This window comes from Carlito syrichta, unplaced genomic scaffold, assembly GCF_000164805.1.
Source record: "Carlito syrichta isolate Samal-C Ts95f unplaced genomic scaffold, Tarsius_syrichta-2.0.1 Scaffold306946, whole genome shotgun sequence".
NCBI lineage: Eukaryota > Metazoa > Chordata > Mammalia > Primates > Tarsiidae > Carlito > Carlito syrichta.
The window spans coordinates 335,718-354,899 of NW_007251042.1; the positions used below are offsets into that span (position 1 = coordinate 335,718).

The 19,182-nt window shown below is 46.6% G+C and overlaps 1 protein-coding gene across 1 annotated transcript in view; it reads left to right on the top strand.

Annotated features, from left to right (window-relative positions):
* Positions 1-6,055: 6,055 nt before the first annotated feature.
* SLC39A14 (solute carrier family 39 member 14) overlaps positions 6,056-19,182 on the top strand; it is a 32,300-nt gene continuing 19,173 nt past the window's right edge. Inside the window, exon 1 of the mRNA XM_008063549.2 lies at positions 6,056-6,102. The gene's annotated coding sequence lies outside the window, so the exon portion shown is untranslated. The remainder of the gene's footprint in view (positions 6,103-19,182) is intronic.

Here is a 19,182-nt window from a genome sequence, read left to right on the forward strand (position 1 = left end):
CAGAAGAATGTGCTGTGTTTGTGTGTGGAACGCCGGTGGTTGGACAGTAGGAGGGAGCTTGGAGGGATTAGGATTCATTCACCCACCTTTCTCACCCACTTTGGAAATAAGGACTTTTTCTTTTTTTTTAATAACTCTCTTGTAAGAATTGACTCATTTATCAATCTGTTGGTAACTATTTATAGTTACTGAGAAATCAGAAGCCCAGAGTGCAGCCCCTGCCTTCTTGCTGGGCCTTGAGCAGTGATGATACAGGAAGATGTGTGCTGGGTAGGAAGGGGCTGATGTGGGATAGCTGCCCTTATACCCTGTGGTATGCATAGTGGTCACCTAGAGCGCAAATGAAAAACCCACATGGTTGGGCCCTACCCCTGGAGTTTCTGATTTCATGAGTTGGGACAGGATGAGAATTACACATCGGCCGGGCATGGTGGCTCAAGCCTGTCATCCCACACTTTGGGAGGCCGAGTTGAGAGGATTGCCTGAGCCCACGGGTTCGAGACCAGCCTGGGCAACTTGGAGACACCTCATCTCTACAATAAATCAAAACATTAGCCGGGCGTGGTGGCATGTGCCTGTAGCTCCAGCTACTTGGAAGGCTGAGATAGAAGGATCGCCTGAGCCCAGCAGGTCGAGTCTGCAGTGACTGTGAGCTTGCCACTGTACTCTAGCCTGGGTGACAGAGTGAGACTCCAACTCACACACAAAAAAATCCAAAGCCCAAATTGTTGGGCCCTGCTCCTGGAGTTTCTGGTTTCATGAGTTGAGAATTATATTTCCTTTTTTTTTTTTGAGTTGGAGTCTCACTCTGTCGCCCAGGCTGGAGTACAGTGGCACTCTCACAGCCACTGCAGGCCCAATGTGCTGGGCTCAGGCAATCCTCCTGCCTCAGCCTTTCAAGTAGCTGGAACTATAGGCATGTGTCACCACGCTCAGCTAATTTTTTGATTTATTATAGAGACGTGGTCTTGCCAAGTTGCCCAGGCTGGGCTCAGGCAATCCTCTCACCTCTGTATCCCAGAGTGCCGGGATTACAGGCGTGAGCCACCGCGCCCGGCTGAGAATTATACTTCCAGTAAGTTCCCTGTTCATCGATGGAATGCTGCTGCGGTTCTAGGACCCACACTCGGAGAATCACTTTCCTAGTGAAAGTATCAGCAGAAGACTCAGCCTGTCAGCTGTAGTCTGGCATGGTCAGAGTCTTATGAGGAGTCTAGCTTGGGCTGGCTGGAGGGCTGGGAGGTTGTGAAGGGGGATAGGCAGGAAGACCCACATGGGCTGGGGGCGGGTAGTCTTGGCTGCAGGCAGATCCCTGGAGGTGACCTGGCACCTGGCTGCTGGTGGAGACACACTGCCCCAGGGAATCCAAGCAGCCTGTGCTGAATTGCTTGTCCTGAGTCTGTGAAGTAGACTTTAGTAAAACACAAAGGCTCATGGTTTGAGAAGGGCCTGCCTACCTCCAAAGGAAGCCTGGGGCTCAGAGGACCCTTCTTACCCATTTTGAGGGGAGGGGAGCATAAGTGACTTCTTGTGAAAAGCCCTTGGGAGCAGTTTGCCCACAGTGTTGCTGCTGGAGAGTTGGAGTTAGCATTTATAAGTGGCCTTCCCACTGCAGCAAGAGTGTTGAACAGATTTGTTCCAGCCCAATTTAGAAGGGGGTGTGGAGTGTGGTCTTTTCTAATTGGGCTGATACTTAACTATTGGTGTGAAGACCAGTGGTGGAGCCTGTTGCCCTTCTAGTAACCTCTAAGGAGGAACCAGGAACCAGGACCAGACCTGTAATCCCAGCTCTTTGGGAGGCTGAGGCAGGAGGATCAGTGGAGCCCAGGAATTTGAGACCAGCCTAGGTAACATAGCGAGAAACAAATCTCTACAAAATAATGTATATATATATAGAGAGAGAGTTTCTTTTGAGGAGCCTCCACTGACCTCTGATACTAGATTTGATTGTCTTGCTGTGTTCTCTGTGCTCAGCCTCATTGTAGTCTGTGATGGCTGTACTGTTCAGATTGTTCACCAAGCATCCACGCTAAGGTAACCTGGTGTCCTCACCTGCTAATAGCACTTCCTTTGGATAATACATTCCAACCTACTGAAAGTAGAGAATAAAAAACTGCATGTTCCTGGTACCCTGGCACTAAAATTCCCCATGTGGTTTAAATTCTCCCACGTAATGTCATGCCAGACTCCTGAAGACCCCGTGTCTGAGAGGCCAAAGAAATGACCTGGAGACAATAGATAAGGCAGGCTTTATTCAGGAACTGACAGGGAATGTGGTCCAAGCATGGCCAAGTGGACAGGAAAAAAACCACTCCCGACAGTAAAAGGCATACGGGTTATACAGCATTTTACAGAGGGCAAAGTGCGGGGTTAAACGTGAAAAGGGAAGGGTTTTTAGTGTGCAGATGTAGTATGAGACCGTTCTTATGCATACGCCCTTCTGCAAACATCGCATGTGCACAAAATGGTTGTGAGTTATCTCTAGGGGTGGGATTTTTAGTATTATAATGAACCAAAGGTGAACTAAAGGTAACCAAAAGTTACAGGCATTGATCTAGGCATGCCTGATCTGGTCTGAACAGCCCGGGAGGCCAACTGCCTCAAGAAAGGATGCACCATGCATAGCTTTGAGGTGTGGTCAGCCGGCACGGAGGACACTTGGCCCATGACCTCAGCATGACCTGCATGCCCAGGCGTGGAACCTGTGGGGAAGGGTGGTGCCCCCACCTTTTAGCTCATAGGTGAACATAATCAGGGTATTTTTCAAAGGCAAAATGTATGTTCAGGAAGAGCTCACAGAGGTGAAGAGATGGTAAATCTCTCAGGAGCAGTTACCTGTAGCCTGCCCTCTTTAGCATAATAATTATTGTGTAGGTATATCAAGCCTCTTGTAAAAAGCAAAAAGCAAGGTCTTGATGCCCATGCCTCCTGCAAGTTTTCCTTTCTCTCTCTTTCTTTCCCTAACAAATTCTGTTTTTGCTTTTTTCTTTCCTGAGTTGGAGTGTCACTCTGTTACCCAGACTGGAGTGCAGTGGCTGCTGCAGCCTTGACCTGCCGGGCTCTGGTGATCCTTCCTCCTCAGCCTTCCAAGTAGCTGGAACTACAGGCATGTGCTACCACGCCCGGCTAATTTTTGATTTATTTGTAGAGATGAGGTCTCGCCAAGTTGCCCAGGTGGGTCTCGAACCCGTGGGCTCAGGCAGTCCACTCTCCTCGGCCTCCCAAAGCACTGGGATTACAGGCTGAGCCACCGAGCCTGGGCAAAAATTATGTTTTAAAACTGTATTGGCCACTCTGAAATTCCTTTCAGTAGTCAGTCAAATAACTCAGGAGTCTTGCGCCTCACCCTACCCAGTAACAGGGGACATCCTGGGTTGGCCACTCCCGGTACCCACTCTCCAGGTGCCAGCCCCCTGCTTTGGGGCCATAGCCAGGCTGTGTTTACGTTGTCACTGAGCGTGTGTTACCCTTCAGACATATTTGAGCCATATTTGACTTAAATGTGTAACAGTCTTTTGCAGGATGGGCCCTGGGACATGCATTTTGCTGGTGTGGATCATGGCAGGGGTGGCATAATTCTGGAGCAGGCAGCTTTTCTATGCCATAGGTAGCTGATCAGGACAGACACAGCAGCTCCTTGGCAGCCCAGCTCTGCAATGTGATTTTTGGGAGTAGCTCCTGGGACCTTAGTCTGGAGTCTTTGTTTCTTTAGCTCTTCCAATGAGTCTGTAAGCTATTTAATATTTTGGACAAAATCCCTTTCTGCTTGAATTGCTTAACTGAACCCTGATCTACACATTACTTTTTTTTTTTTTTTGAGTTGGAGTCTCACTCTGTCGCCCAGACTGGAGTGCAGTGGCCGCTCCCGGCCACTGCAGCCTCCACCTGCTGGGCTCCGGCAATCCTTCCGCCTCAGCCTTACAAGTAGCTGGAATTACAGGCATGCGCTACCACGCCCGGCTGATTTTTTGATTTATTGTAGAGATGAGGTCTCGATTCCCAGGCGGGTCTCGAACCCACGGGCTCAGGCAATCCACTCACCTCAGCCTCCCAAAGGCGCGGGATTACAGACTGAGCCACTGAGCCCGGTTTACACGTTACTTTTTTTTTTTAATTTATTTTGAGTCACTCTGTTGCTCAGACTTGAGTACAGTGGCGTGATCATGGCTCATCACAGCCTCTACCTCCTGGGCTCAGGCGAGCCTTCTGCTGCAGCCTCGGTATAGCTGGGACTACAGGCCCGTGCTAAATTAAAAAAAAAATTTTTTTGATACAGATGAGTTCTCCCTATGTTGCCCAGGCTGGTCTCATAAACTCCTGGGCTCAAGCCATCCTCCCACCTTGGCCTCCCAGAGTGCTAGGATGACAGACAGGAGCCACAGTGCCTGGCCTAAGTATCACTCTTATCATGGCTCTGGCTAAGTTTAATCATTTGCTTTTCTTGCTGTGTGTGGGCAGATACTAGGTATATCCTTTGCACCCCCAATATCTGATACATAACCAGAGACTATTTATGAACTTTTGGAGTAAGTTTTAAAAGCTCAGTAGGTAAAAGCTAGCTTTTTGCTCAGTTAATAGACATGAAATTCAAGGTGAGGGGGTTGTTTAGTCTGAAGAAAAAGGTAATTTGTGGTCATGACAGCTGGTTTCATGTGCTCTGGGTTAAGCTTGTTCTCTGGGCTCCAGGGAGATTGTCTGTGGAAGGCGGTGCTGAGTTCCCTGTTTTTCAGCAGGCTCTAGGGGTGGTGCAGCCAGACATCAGTTAGATGGGAGGCTGAACTGGTCGTCTTCCAGCAGAAATTCTCTGCTTCCTGCCCTTTGTGTGCCAAGCACAGTGGTGGGGGAAAGGAGAAAGGAAGACATAGAAGAAAAACTAGGTAGGGACCCTCCCTGCCTTCAAGGAACTGAAGGGGGCTTCCTGGGAGACAAGGTAATTAGGAGTTCAAAGTAGTTAGAGAAGGGTGCCAAAGGAATGGGGTTCAAAAGGCTTCCTGGAAGAGGAGGTGATTGAGCTAATCCTTGACCCCCGATAAGCAGAATTCAGGTCTAGGTGAGAGGATTGTCCTGAGAACTCAGAGGACTGGGAACTGAGAAGGAGCTAACCTCAAGTACTGTGCTCTGCATCCTCTGAACTTATTTGCCAGAGTGTGTGCCTGTTAACTGGATGGTTTCTCAGTTTGATTGTGCCGGAGACAACGGGAAGTTAGTGGCAAGCCCTAAATTTGAACCTAGCTCCGTGTGATGTGTCATGCTGTCTGATGATGCCACTAGATCATGCTTTTTATTTATTTATTCGATCCCAAATAGCAAGCCAGAGAGTTTTGCTTCAACTAGATGATATAAGCAGTGGATGTGATTACCGTGTTTCCTAAGCCACATGCTGGGCCCCGTGGTCCGACAAACAGGAGTGAACTTGGACAGCAGATCAGAATTTTGCAACTGAGTGTCTGGGAAATGTTGATGGATGACTGATGAGAATAGTGGTGACTCTTGCCCTGGCCACTGGTGGAGAGGGACCTGGTGGGAATACCGGCTAACTCAGTGGGCTTTTCCCTGCCTCCTGCCTAGCTGACTCAGTTTTGGAAAGTCCTCTTTGCAAGCCCCGGCTCAGCTCCTGCTGGGCTGGAGCTGAGCCTGGCAAGCATGCCCTTTCCCTCCTCCCCCTGACTCTGTCTCTGGCGCCTGGGGCTGGCTGTCTTTGAACTCACTCAGGGCTCAGCGTGGGGCTAAATAAGCCATCCCTTGCCTGTCTGCTGGCTGCCCAGGGCCCTGACCGCCAGTCTCTGCCCTCATCACCTCCTGCTCACAGGCCCTGACATACACAATAGGGGCTCAGTAAACATTGGTTGTTGAGTTGCAGGCTGCTGGTTCTAATTTTGTTGCAGCTTCTGGGGCACCATTGATTTTTTATTTTTTATTTTTTTAGTTTTCCTGTCCTGCCTCTCCCAGCAGTGTGAGGTTTCACGGGGAGAGTGAGTGGGCTTTGGCCACCCTCCTGTACGTCTACGGAAATCTCTCACCTTGGGTGGCCTTCGGCTGTGCCAAGCTTGAAGCTGAAGTCTTGGGAGTAGGAGCTGGAAGACAAGAGTGCATCCTTTTAGGGTAAGGAGGAGAGTGGTTGGGTGGGAAGTCCTGGGTGGGAAGATCGAGGGAGGCAGGAGAAGAAGGGGCCCATTAAGCTCCTGGGTCGCCTGAACAAGGGTGAGTTTTCCAGCTGTTAGATTTACTGTTTACGTGTGTGAAGGTGTCAGCCTAGGGTAGCAGCCTAGGGGGTTAGTGGCCTCTGGGACAATGTTCCTTGGATGGGTGGGGAGGGCCCCTGGCTGTATGGTTTTTGAACCCCAGAGAAGCCTCTAGGGCAATATTCACTTGAGTACTGTAATTCAAAAATAAAATGTTAAGCCCCCAGCCAATGGACCCCTGCTGTGCCAAGGGAAACCTGAATAACTAAATCTCAGGAAATACGACTTGTTAAACCCTCTTCCTTGTGGAATTTTAGGGACAACTGACCAGTATTAACATTAAAAAAGAGATTATTAGACTGGCAAAACACATTCTATGGCAATGAGATACAAAGTACCAACCTGACACTCTGGTATGGTATCACATGACTGATAACAGGCCCTAAAAAGAAGTAAAAATATTTTACTCCAAAATATATTTAGTTAACATATTTTGAAATAGCTCTGCAAACAGGTCTTTTGTGGGGAAATATTTACATCTATAGCATCTACATTAACATAGCCAGATCCTTCCCCTTCTAGACCTTCCCAGAAGGATTTGCTGTGATACCTTTAAAGTCTGAATAACATAACAAACATTTGCTATCTAGTCTCTCTAAGCGTTGCCTCCTATGAGGCTTCATCTACATATCAAGATCCTGGGTTTCCTCAACCACCCTCTTTTTTTTTTTTTTTGAGTTGGCGTCTCACTCTGTCGCCCAGACTGGAGTACAGTGGACCTCAACCTTCCAAGTAGCTAGAACTACTGACGCGTGCTACCACACCTGGCTAATTTTTGATTTATTGTAGAGATGAGGTCTCACCAAGTTGCCCAGGCAGGTCTCGAACCCGCAGGCTCAGATAATCCAGTCACCTCAGACTCCCAAAGCGCGGGATTACAGGCTGAGCTACCGAGCCTGGCTACAACCACCCTTTTAACTCAGCATTTCCTTTACAGATTTAAAATTATTTAGACAACTTGACCCTTTCCACCAGTTGCCAGTCAAAACATCTTTGAATCCACCTGTGACGTGCCAGCCCCTGCTTGGAGATATCTGGCCCCGGCCTTCCAGGGACCAACCTCACATGTATTGATTTATGTTTTGCCTATAACTTCTGTTTCCCTAAAAATGTATAAAGCCAAGATGGACTTCTTGGGATTGTGCCAAGGGCCTAGGTCATTCACATTTGGCTCAGAATATACTTTTAAAATATTTTACAGTTTGGCATCTTCTGTCAATAGTACCAAACTGCCAGAAGACTGATTTTTTTCATTGTAAATGTTGAAACTTACACAGATTATTGTATCATTATTAGTTTCACCATGAATATTAGTTTGACCATGAATATGAATATACTGATTAAGTATTTGTAGAACACTTGGCAGTTTTTGTATCAGATGTATTAATGACTGCTTCTGTGGGTTCTAGGTTTTGCGCCATACTTAGAAAGTTCTTTCTAACTCCTTGATTATAAAAATAATTTTCTTATATTGCTGTATGCCTACCATTGATTGGGACACACCAATGGGTTAAAGTAAAAACAAAAACTCCAAAACACTCCAAATCCTACCACTTAGAAATAGCCATCATTAATATTATTTTTATTTTTATTTTTTTGAGTTGGAGTCTCACTCTGTCGCCCAGACTGGAGTGCAGTGGCATACTCCCAGCCACCGCAGCCTTGACCTGCTAGGCTCCAGCGATCCTTCTGCCTCAGCCTTCTAAGGAGCCAGAACTACAGGTGCACGCTATCACGTCTGGCTAATTTTTTGATTTATTGTGGAGATGAGGTCTCGCCAAGTTGCCCAGGTGGGTCTTGAACCCGCGGACTCAGGCAATTCACTCACCTTGGCCTCCCAAAACATGGGATTACAGGTTGAGCCACCGAGCCTGGCCTATTAAGCTTTAAAGAAATGTTTTTTTTTTCCTTACAACAGAACATTTACTAAAAGGTCCCGGTAAAGTAAATAGTTTGTGAGTCATATCTATAATTACTTGTTTCCATTTGAGTGGTTTTTGTTTGTTTTTGAGCTGGAGTCCCTGTGTCACCCAAGTGGGACTGCAATGGCATGCTCACAACCTATCGCAGCCTTGACTTGCTAGGCTCAGGTGGTCCTTTCATCTCCGCCTTCCAAATAACTGGAACTACAGGCATGTGCCACCACACTGGCTAATTTTTTAATTTATTGTAGAAATGAGGGCCGGTCTCAAATCCTTGGGTTCAGGCAATCTTTTTACCTGTGCTCCCAAAGTGTTGAGATTATAAGTGTGAGCCACCACACCCAGGCTTGTTTCCATTTAAGACGGTATCTATTGATTCTTTGCTATGAAACATGAGGACATTCGATTTCTCATGTTTTTCCTCATCTGCCTCCCCTGTCCTATATCCTGATTGTGTTAATTATGTAATTAAATTACCCATTTTATAGCATTTAGATTGTACCCTGTGACCGTAATCCCCATAATGATTTTGTTGTTTCTTATTTGAAATGATTTTTAATGCTTAGTTATCAGTTCTCCTACCATGGTTTCTGCATTCCTGAGCTCTTGATTTGCATTTCTGTATTAATTAACTGCATTTTATTGTTAAGTCATTTTTCCCCTAGGAAGGGGGCTGTATCCCCTGACTTGTTTCATGCCTGAGAATTTCTGCCTGTTGTCTTTACCAAATTTATATGATATCTTGGCTGGGGGTAATTTTTTTTTTTTTTTCTTTTTTTTTTTGAGTTGGAGTCTCACTCTGTCACCCAGACTGGAGTGCAGTGGCCACTCCTGGCCACTGCAGCCTCGACCTGCTGGGCTCCAGCAATCCTCCCGCCTCAGCCTTCCAAGTAGCTGGAACTACAGGTGCACGCTACCACGCCCAGCTAATTTTTGATTTTATTGTAGAGATGAGGTCTCACCAAGTTGCCCAGGCGGGTCCCAAACCCTCGGGCTCAGGCAATCCACTCACCTCAGCCTCCCAAAGTGCTGGGATTACAGGCTGAGCCACCGAGCCCGGCTTTTTTTTTTGGTTCGTATTTTTTCTATATCTCAGAATTGCATAGAAATTCTCACATTCTCTTCTGATATTGGATGTAGATATGGGAAAATTGGGGGCTGTCTGAATTTTCTCCCACTTAAAAGAAGTTTTAGTGTGTTTTGCAATTTTTATAATAAACTCTTGGGGTAAAAGCTTCTTCTAGGTGTCTGCAAAAGTCTTTTAAGTTCAATAGCTAAACTAGACAGTGTCTCAAAATTGAACATGTGTGGAATATAGTGCGTTATTTTAATATTGATTCTGCTTTTCCTTTCACTTCAGGGAAATCTTGGGTTATTTATCTTTGTTCAAAGATATCTTCCATTCCATTCTTGGTATACTTCTTCAGCCACACCATTTATCCATATGTTGGTCTCTTTGTCTTCTCACTGCTTTAATCTGTCTATTCCATCTGCATTCACTGTGGTTATCTCAGACTTTCCCGTGTCAGTATTTCTGTTTTAAATTACTGGCAGAATTTTGTTCTCTAGCCATTGCAATTTATTTATTAGTTCTTTAATGATGTTTTGTTCCTCTTTTTAAATAAGCCTTCATTTCCTCTTACCTCATTTTGTTTTATAATCTCATCGTCAAGCTTCTATTTTGTCAAATCAGTGTTCTAATCAAGTTGTTCCTCAGTGCAAAGCAATTGTGAGGAATTGCTTTCTCTGGAGTTGTATGTATTTTACTTAAGGTTGACATCTTTGCCTTTTGCTTGGTTTGCCTGCTGTTTCTTTTTATTTTATTTTATTTTATTTTTTGAGTCAATGTCTTACTCTGTCGCCCAGGCTAGAGAGCAGTGGCTCTGGGTACCGCAGGCTCGACCTGCTGGGCTCAGGCGATCTTTCCACCTCAGCCTTCCAAGTAGCTGGAACTACAGGCACATGCTACCACGCTCAGCTAATTTTTTGTTTTATCGTAGAGACAAGGTCTCACCAAGTTGCCCAGTCTGCTCTTGAACCCCTGTACTCAGACAATCCTATCGCCTTGCCCTCCCCAAGAGCTGGGATTACAGGCTTGAGCCACCACGCCTGTCCTTGTTTCTTTTCATCTTATTCTTGCTAGTGCTATTCTGCTCAGATGTTCTGATTGATTTCAAAGAGGAAAGTAACTTTTCCTCCTCCAAGACGAAACTGATTTGTACCCTTTACCCTCCAACTCCTGACCTGTTTTCTATAGCCTAGAGGAGTGGATGTAGCAGTGGGGCAGGGGAGATGGATCTCTGTCTGTTGGGGATTTAGTCTATGGTTCCTGTGTGAGGTTCAGCCCACTTATTTGGGAGGTATAAAGGAATGGAAGGAATACTCACTGGAATTAGGTACTGGGTAATTTCCCCAATTCAGAATACAGCCCTAGAGCCATTATTTCCTTCAAAGGGAGTCAGCCCATTGTTCTTGTTTCAGTTTCCTTTTTTTTTTACCTCAGTAGCCTTCCAACTACTCTTCAGTTGAAGAGGAAAATAATTGGTGGCAGTTTGCCTCTCACCAGATTTTGGGGTGTTAGTGAAAATTCTCCTGGTTCTGCCCTTATCGTTTGGTCAGGGCTGGGCCAGGCATGGGAAATGAACCACGTGTGATACTCCCTTCATATCTTTCTTTGTCTGTTTTTGAAGTTAATATACCTGATCGTGCCCATTTCCCTGTTTGGTTGCTGTTGGTGATTTTTTTTTTTTTTTAACTATTTTCTTACTCATTTTGGTAATTATCAGGGGAAGGAAAATTGTGTTCCCGTTTTAATTCTCCATCTTAACTCAGAAATCTTTATTTCTGTGAAGTGCCTCAGGATACTTTCTCTTTAATAATACTCATAAAACTCTGGGTTTATGTTCCTCTTTTTTTTTTTTTTGAGCTGAAGTCTCACTCTGTCGCCCAGGCTGGAGTGCTGTGGCACACTCATGACCACCGCAGCCTCGACCTGCTAGGCTCAGGTGATTCTTCTACTTCAGTCTTCCAAGTAGCTGGAACTACAGGCGCACGCTACCACGCACAGCTAATTTTTTAATTTATTGTAGAGGCAAGGTTTCGCCAAGTTGCCCAGGCTGGTGTCGAACCCCTAGGCTCAGGTAATCCTCTCTCTTCAGCCTCCCAAAGTGCTGAAATTAGACTTGAGCCACCATGTCCGGCCTATTTTCCTCTTTTCTTTTTTTTTGAGTTGGAGTCTCACTCATCGCCCAGACTAGAATGCAGTAGCTGCTTCCGGCCACTGCAGCCTTGGCCTGCTGGGCTCCAGCGATCATTCCACCTCAGCCTTCCAAGTAGCCGGAATTACAAGCACGTGCTACCACGCCCGGCTGATTTTTTGTTTATTGTAGAGATGAGGTCTCGCCAAGTTGCCCAGGTGGGTCCCGAACCCGCGGGCTCAGGCTATCCACTCACCTCGGCCTCCCAAAGCGCGGGATTACAGGCTGAGCCACCGAGCCCGGCTTCCTCTTTTCAAACTAAAAAATGGGTTCAGTGGTTGGTAGGGCATGATGGCGCATGCCTGTAGTCTCAGCTACTTGGGAGGACCAGGCAGAAGGATCACTTGAGCCCAGGAGGACGAAACTGCAGTGAACCATAATTGTGACTGCACTCAGGCCTGGGCAACAGAGTGAGACCCCAACTCAAAAAAAAAAAATAGAAATGGGCTCAGTGGGATCAGTGACTTGCTTGGAGTCCCACTGCAAGCTGTGCTTCTGACACCATGACCAGTGGTCCTTCCAATACCAAAGTCATTGCTTTCCAGGTCACTAGTACCCAGAGTCCTAAAGACAAATGCTACTGGATTTTTTTATTCCTTCATGCCTCCACCTTCCACTCCAGGCCTGGCTTTGTCTTTTGTCTGCAAGTTTCAGGGGTTTTTTCCATCCCTGGGCTCCAGATGTTGTCCCTTGATTTAGAGCCGTTTGCTTTTGTTTGGCCCATCAATAGCTAAACTTGATCAGTGGGTCTCTACTGGTGGGATTTACATTTCTATCAGGCTGACAGGTCACAACCCTAGAATGGAATGGGGTTGAAAGACTGGAGAAAGTCCAGTCAGTCTGCTTTAAAGTCTGATGCAGAAATGAGCTGTTTACTGGGTGTGAACCCCAAGAGGGTGGTGGGAACTGCCTTGTAGTAGTTATTGTGTCATGGATGTGCATAACCCTGGATGATGTGCTGAGACCACAGGCTCCTCAAGGATCCCTGTCTCTGTCCCTGAGAGGAATATATGAGATTTAGACATCTTGTTTTACATTGTTTGAATTTCAGGTGAGGGAAATTTCATCGTTTGAAAAGAAGGCTTGGGATGTTCACCAAAGCCAGTCTGTAGTGGAACCAGGAGCTCTGGGAAACATAATATCTGGATTCCCTCCCCCAAGTTGGAGTCTTGCTCTGTCACCTAGTGCAGTGGCACAATCACAGCTCACTGCAGCCTTGTCCTCCTGGACTCAGTCAATCCTTCCACCTCAGCCTCCCAAGTACCTGGGACTCCATAGAGGTGTGTAACACCATGCCCAGCTATGGGGAACGTAATTTCTGTCAGCGTGGCTGCTTCTACCACCCTCTGTCCCCTATACCTCCTCACCCACTCTTCCCACTCCCATGGTCTTCCTTTGGTGTAGAAAATTAACCTTTTCTCAGTTTTAATTCAAGTGCTTTGTAAAATCCCAGTTCAGACTGCCCTCAATCCACCTGCCGCCCTTTGACCTACAGCTTAAGAGTTCTACCCTTGCAAAGCCTACAGAGTGAGCACAGGGCGTAAGGTACAAATATACATCTTGTTGGCCTGGAAAATGGCTCGAGTTGGCCAGGTTTGTCTCTGGAGCATTTGATCTTATTTCCCGTGTTTTGTTTCTGCATCCATGGGAATCTGAGGGTGGATGGTGGGCTGCCTGGAAGCTCCAAGGCCCTTCCGGTTTCTCTTGCCTGGTCTCCTCACATCAGTGCCTAGTAAGTTACTACCCTGTCACTTCAAAGAGAAGTGAATGTGTGTTCCTCTCTGAGAGGGGGAGGTGGGCATAGAAAAATGTGCAGCTTGGTAAATGTAAAATTAAAGTATGTCCACAGGACAGAAGTCTGGCTTCTAGGTTGAAATACTTGTGGAAGAGGTGAAGGGTGTCTATAGGCGGAATTCCAATTAGGAGCATCTAGGGTGGTAAAACCATTTCTGAACTTCCACAGAAGGTTCCAGAACAAGTGTTTCTTGGTGACTTTCTCCTGTGTCTCCTCTCTTCCTCCTCCTCCCCCTCAGTTGAGTCTGGCGCCTTGGACACAGAGCCAAAGCACTAAAATAATTTATTTCTTTGACCCTGAGGCGAGTGCACAAAGCTGCAGAGAAACTCTCCAGCTTCTCTTAATTTAGCAGGAAGAGCTGGTCTTCCCAGTCGACAGCACACTCAAGCCTTTGTCTCTTTCCCGCTGGTCTTCCAGCCCTGACCTCCTGCTCTTCTTTATACCTCTGGAAGGTATCCTTTCTTACTTGCAGGCAATTGGCCCTGTCTTCCTGCCCTGCCCCCCTGCTCATCTTCGTAGCTCTGAAAGATGTCCTTTTTTACATGAGGGCAGCTGCCCCAACTGCCTGGGAGGCCTGGAGTGGCCACACCTCCAGCATGGAGCAGGACTGAGGCCACCGGCAAGGACCCTGCCTGGCTCACCCTAACCCAGCCACATCAAGAGCTGTATGGATTTGCTTCCTCTCTTTCATTCCCCCAAACAATCTTTTGTAAACTTTTTTTTCTAACAATAACTTGTAGTTAAGAAAGAAAAAAAAAATCTCCATTGGAGCCGAAAGCTCCCTTTTCATGTCTGCCAAAAAGCCAGGTTCACTTGGATTTTTGAAGTGTCATTCACTGCCTCGAGATCGCTGGACCAGGACTTCTCACTGCTGTCTAGTTGTGTTTGGACCCTCCCCGGCCCTTTGGGGGAGGGGGTGAGCTCATATCTCAAGAGGTGGCCCAGGCGAAGAGCTCTGTTTGCTGAATCTGCCCACCCTGTGGGGACTTGTCTGGACTCTGTCTTGTGGTTGTCACTGAAGCAGCGTATTTCTTGGAGGAAAAAGCAGCTGTGCTGAGGGTGGGGAGAGGAGGGAAAAGGTCACCTGGGAGAAGTGAAGCTGACCCAGGGAAGGTGACTCTTCCCTAGCACTGAAGGCTGTCCTAGTAGCCACTTGGGGGCTGGAGGCCACAGGGTCAGTGAACAGCTGATACGTCATAAATGCTCACCTCTCTTGAATGCCTAGCCAGGTAGAGCTGCTACAATCACCCTGAACTTCACACACTTGAAATGTTTTTGTGTGTCTTTTTTTTGGCATTTTGAAGTTCCTACAGATGAATTTGTTGGTTTGTCTTGTTGAAGGGACTCCAGCAGGAGCCCTGTGACACAGCGTATGTGGCCTCCAAGGCACACCGGAGTGAGCCCTTCACAGTGTGTCAGGCTGTCTTAAGCCAGGATTTGGGTGCTTGTTGGGGCTGATGGAGATTGGAGACGATCTGCTGATCTCTGTGGGTTTTATGTCTTTATGTAGAGGGCTCAGTGGTTAAGGCACTGACTTTAGTGCCATTCAGACTGTCTTCGATTTATTAAAAAATTGGTTTCTGGCTTTGCTGCTTGCTGTCTGTGGATCATGTTTCCTAATCGCAGAAGCCCAGTGTCCTTATCTGTCAGATAAGAGTAAGTTTCCCAGCTTCTCTTAAAGCGTTCAGCAAATGCTAAATGCTTAGCAAGGTCTGCACTTGGCAAATGCCAGCTACTGCCCACTATCTTCACATCATCTTCTTTTCTTTTTTCTTTTTTTTTTGAGTCAGACTCTCACTCTGTCACCCAGGTTGGAGTGCAGTGGCACACTCACGGCTTAGCCTGCTGGGTTCAGGCCATCCTTCCGCCTCAAGTTCTAGGTAGCTGGAACCACAGGCATGCACCACCATGCCCGGCTAATTTTATTTATTTATTTATTTATTTTAGAGATGAGGTCTCGCCAAGCTGCCCTCGAACCCGTGGACTCAGGCAGTCCTCTTGCCTCGGCCTCCCTAAGTGCCGGGATTATAGGCATGAGCCACCGTGCCTTTTCTAAATTCATGCGGATCTCCCCTAAATTTAGCAGCACAGCACACACCGTAGACAGTTCACAATCTGCTCTGGTGGATAACTGCTTTCTCCGTACAGCAGGTTTTAATCATTTTTTTCCTTAAATCCTTCCTGCTCGCCATAATGTAACTATTTGGTTCTTGGCAGATTTGAGTATTGTGAGTCTCAGAGTAGCAATTTTATGAACTATCATTTTGTGAATCTCAAAGTAGCAGTTTTATAAACTATCATTTTTGCTGATGTCTAATCCATTTGTGTGACTCAAAAAGTGCAGTTTTATGTCCCCAGATTCTGTGTGTGCCCTATGTATGAAACCTAAAGCCTGGAATGTCCCCCCAGGCATGTCACAGTAGGGGACTTGAGTGATGTGAGTGCTCTGGGCCTGGAGTTAGGATAGTTTTAGTTGGTAGTAAGGTTAGCCATAGGATATTCCCGACAATTCCATTTGCAGCTTAAGGCTGGGTTGACAGTCAAAGTTGGAGGGAACTCTGCTGTTTTTAAGACTAATAATAATTCAAGCCATGAGGATCTTGCCATAGCTTGTGCTGTTATATCCTCACGGTAACCCAGTGGGGTAGGTACCAGTTTTATAGATGGGAAAACTAAAGGAAAGAGAGGTTGAATAACTTGCCCACAGCCATTTATCTGGTTAGCAGCTGTGTGGAAATTCAAGCCAGCGCTGTCTGATGCTGAAAGCTGCATTGCTGCTCTGGGTGTTTCTGGAATGTTGACTCTGGTTACGCTGCTGGTAAGGGACAGAACCAGGATTCAGGGAATGCTGCTCTTAGCCATTCTCCTTTGTCACAAGCAAAGTGGGGGAGGGTAGTGCTGAACTGTGAGGCAGCTGGTGCTGGAGCCCCGATGCATGGAGAGGAAATGACTGATTGGCTTCTTCCTGGTCTGGAGCAAGGAGGGTCATTTTCTCCTCCATGTATTTACTTACATCACTAATTGAATTATCACCATACTAAGAGAAATGATTATTTATTATTTATTTATTTATTTGTTTTTTGAGTTGGAGTCTCACTCTGTCGCCCAGACTGGAGTAGCCGTTCCCGGCCACCGCAGCCACGTCCGGCGATCCTTCCGCCTCAGCCTTCCAAGTAGCCGGAATTACAGGCATGTGCTACCACGCCCGGCTGATTTTTTTTTTTCATTGTAGAGATGAGGTCTCGCTGCCCAGGCGGATCTCGAACCCGCGGGCTCAGACAATCCACTCACCTCAGCCTCCCAAAGGTACGGGATTACAGGCTGAGCCACTGAACCCGGAACCCAGCAGGTGGAGGCTGCGGTGGCTGGGAGCGGCCACTGCACTCTAGTCTGGGCGACAGGGTGAGACTCCAACTCAAAAAGAAATGATTAACAAAAGGAAAGCCGTCACCAGTCCTGCTACCTCAAGCTTTTGTTTTTTAGTGTTCTCTGTCAGCTCTTCACTCTGCCATGTAATTGTTCTGCTTTTTTACTTAACAATCTATCCATGACTCTCATTTTTTGATAGCTCCATAATGTTCCATAAAATTGGTATAATTTACTTGACCATAGCACATTTTTCCACATGTAGCCTTTCTGTTTTTGGATTGCTTCTATTAGAGTTAATTCTAGAAGCAGAATTATTAATTTAAGGGATTTAAATATTCTTATTTTCATATGACCTTTTAAAAAATTTTCTTTGAGTTGAAATCTCACTCTATTACCCAGGCTGGAGTACAATGGTAAAATCATAGCTCACCAGGGCCTCTCAACCTCCTGGGCTCAGGCGATCCTTCCACTTCAGACTTCCAAGTAGCTGGGACTATAGACTCATGTCACCATGCCCGGCTAATTCTTTTACTTTTGTAGAGGTGAAGTCTGCTGTGTTGCCGAGGCTGGTCTCAAACTCCTGGGCTCAAGCAATCCTCCCGCCTCGGCCTCCCAAAGTGCTGAGATAACAGGCCTGAGGCACTGTGCCTGGCTGCACATAACTTTTCAAGAGTCCCGTTATCCATACAGTACCGGCAGTGTCTTATTTATTGCTTAGTCTCACCAACATGAGGTATTATATCTAAAAAAGTATATTTTGTTGTTTTAACAAGTAGCAAAATGGCACTAGCTTAAAAGTATAATCTCATTATCATCAAGAGTCTGAGTATTTTCTTCTTTTTTTGAGTTAGAGTCTCACTCTGTCGTCCAGACTGGAGTGCAATGGCCGCTCCCAGCCACCACAGCCTCGACCTGCTGAGCTCCGGCGATCCTTCCACCTCAGCCTTCCGCATAGCTGGAACTACAGGTGCGCGTTACCATGCCCGGCTAATTTTTTTTTTTAATTTGTTGTAGAGATGAGGTCTCGCCTGCCCAGGTGGGTGGCGAACCCGTGGGCTCAGGCAATCTACTCAGCTCAGCCTCCCAAAGGCATGGGATTACAAGCTGAGCCACCGAGCCTGGCTGAGAGTCTGAGTATTTTCATGTTTGTTTACTAATTTATACAATATAGAAATAAATCTTTGTCATACTTGATGGTGTATATTTTTGCCGATCTGGTTTTTTCCCCCTTCTAGTTATAGGATTTATTTTTAATAACTTTTTATTTTGGGCCGAGCTCGGTGGCTCAGCCTGTAATCCCAGCACTTTGCGAGGCCGAGGCGAGTGGATTGCCTGAGCCCGCGGGTTTGAGACCCGCCCAGGTAACTTGGTGAGACCTCATCTCTACAATAAATCAAAGATTAGCCGGGCGTGGTAGCGTGTGCCTGTAGTTCCAGCTACTTGGAAGGCTGAGGCAGAAGGATCGCTGGAACCCAGTAGGTCAAGGCTGTGGTGGCTGGGAGTGTGCCACTGCATTCCAGCCTGGGCACCAGTGTGAGACTCCAACTTGAAAAAAAAAAAAAATCTTACCCCAGCTACTTGGAAGACTGAGGCAGAAGGGTCACCTGAGCCCAGCAGGTCAAGGCTACGGTCCCTTTAGCCTGGGTGGCAGAGTAAGAGTCCTACTCAAAAAAAAAAAAAAATCAGAGCCACATTGGTTTTATTTTTAATAAAATAGAATTATAATTTCTTTGATGATTAGCGAGGCTGAGCATTTTTTTAAATGTATCTGCTGGTTGTTCGTATATCTTCTTTTGAGATGTGTCTATTCATATCTTTTGTCCACTTTTTAATAGGGCTGTTTGTTTTTTTCTTTTTGGCGTGTTTGAGTTCCTTATAGATCCTAGATGTTAGGCCTTTGTCAGATATACAGTTGGCAAATATTTTCTCCCAGTCTGTGGGCTGTCTCCCTGCTCTCTCGATAGTTTCTTCCACTTTGCAGCTTTTCAGTTTGATGAGGTCCCACTTGTCTGTCTTATCTCTTATGACATGGGCACTTGGGCTATCGATCAGGAATCGGTTGTCATTTCCAATTTTCTTTTTTTTTTTTGAGTTGTAGTCTCACTCTGTCGCCCAGACTGGAGTGCAGTGGCCGCTATGCTCCAGAGATCCTTCCACCTCAGCCTTCCAAGTAGCTGGAACTATAGGTTCACGCTACCACGCCCAGCTAATTTTTTTTTTATTTATTGTGGAGATGAGGTCTTGCCAAGTTGGCCAGGCGGTTCTCGAACCCACGGGCTCAGGCAATCCACTCACCTCAGCCTCCCAAAGTGCTGGGATTACAGGCTGAGCCACTGAGCCTGGGTCATTTCCAATTTTCTTTTTTCTTTTTTTTTTTTTTTTGAGTTGGAGTCTCACTCTGTCACCCAGACTGGAATGCAATGGCCGCTCCCGGCTACCGCAGCCTCGACCTGCTGGGCTCCGGCGATCCTTCCGCCTCAGCCTTCCAAGTAGCTGGAACTACAGGCACGCGGTACCACACCCGGCTAATTTTTGATTTATTGTAGAGATTTGGTCTCGCCAAGTTGCCCAGGCGGGTCTCGAACCCGCGGACTCAG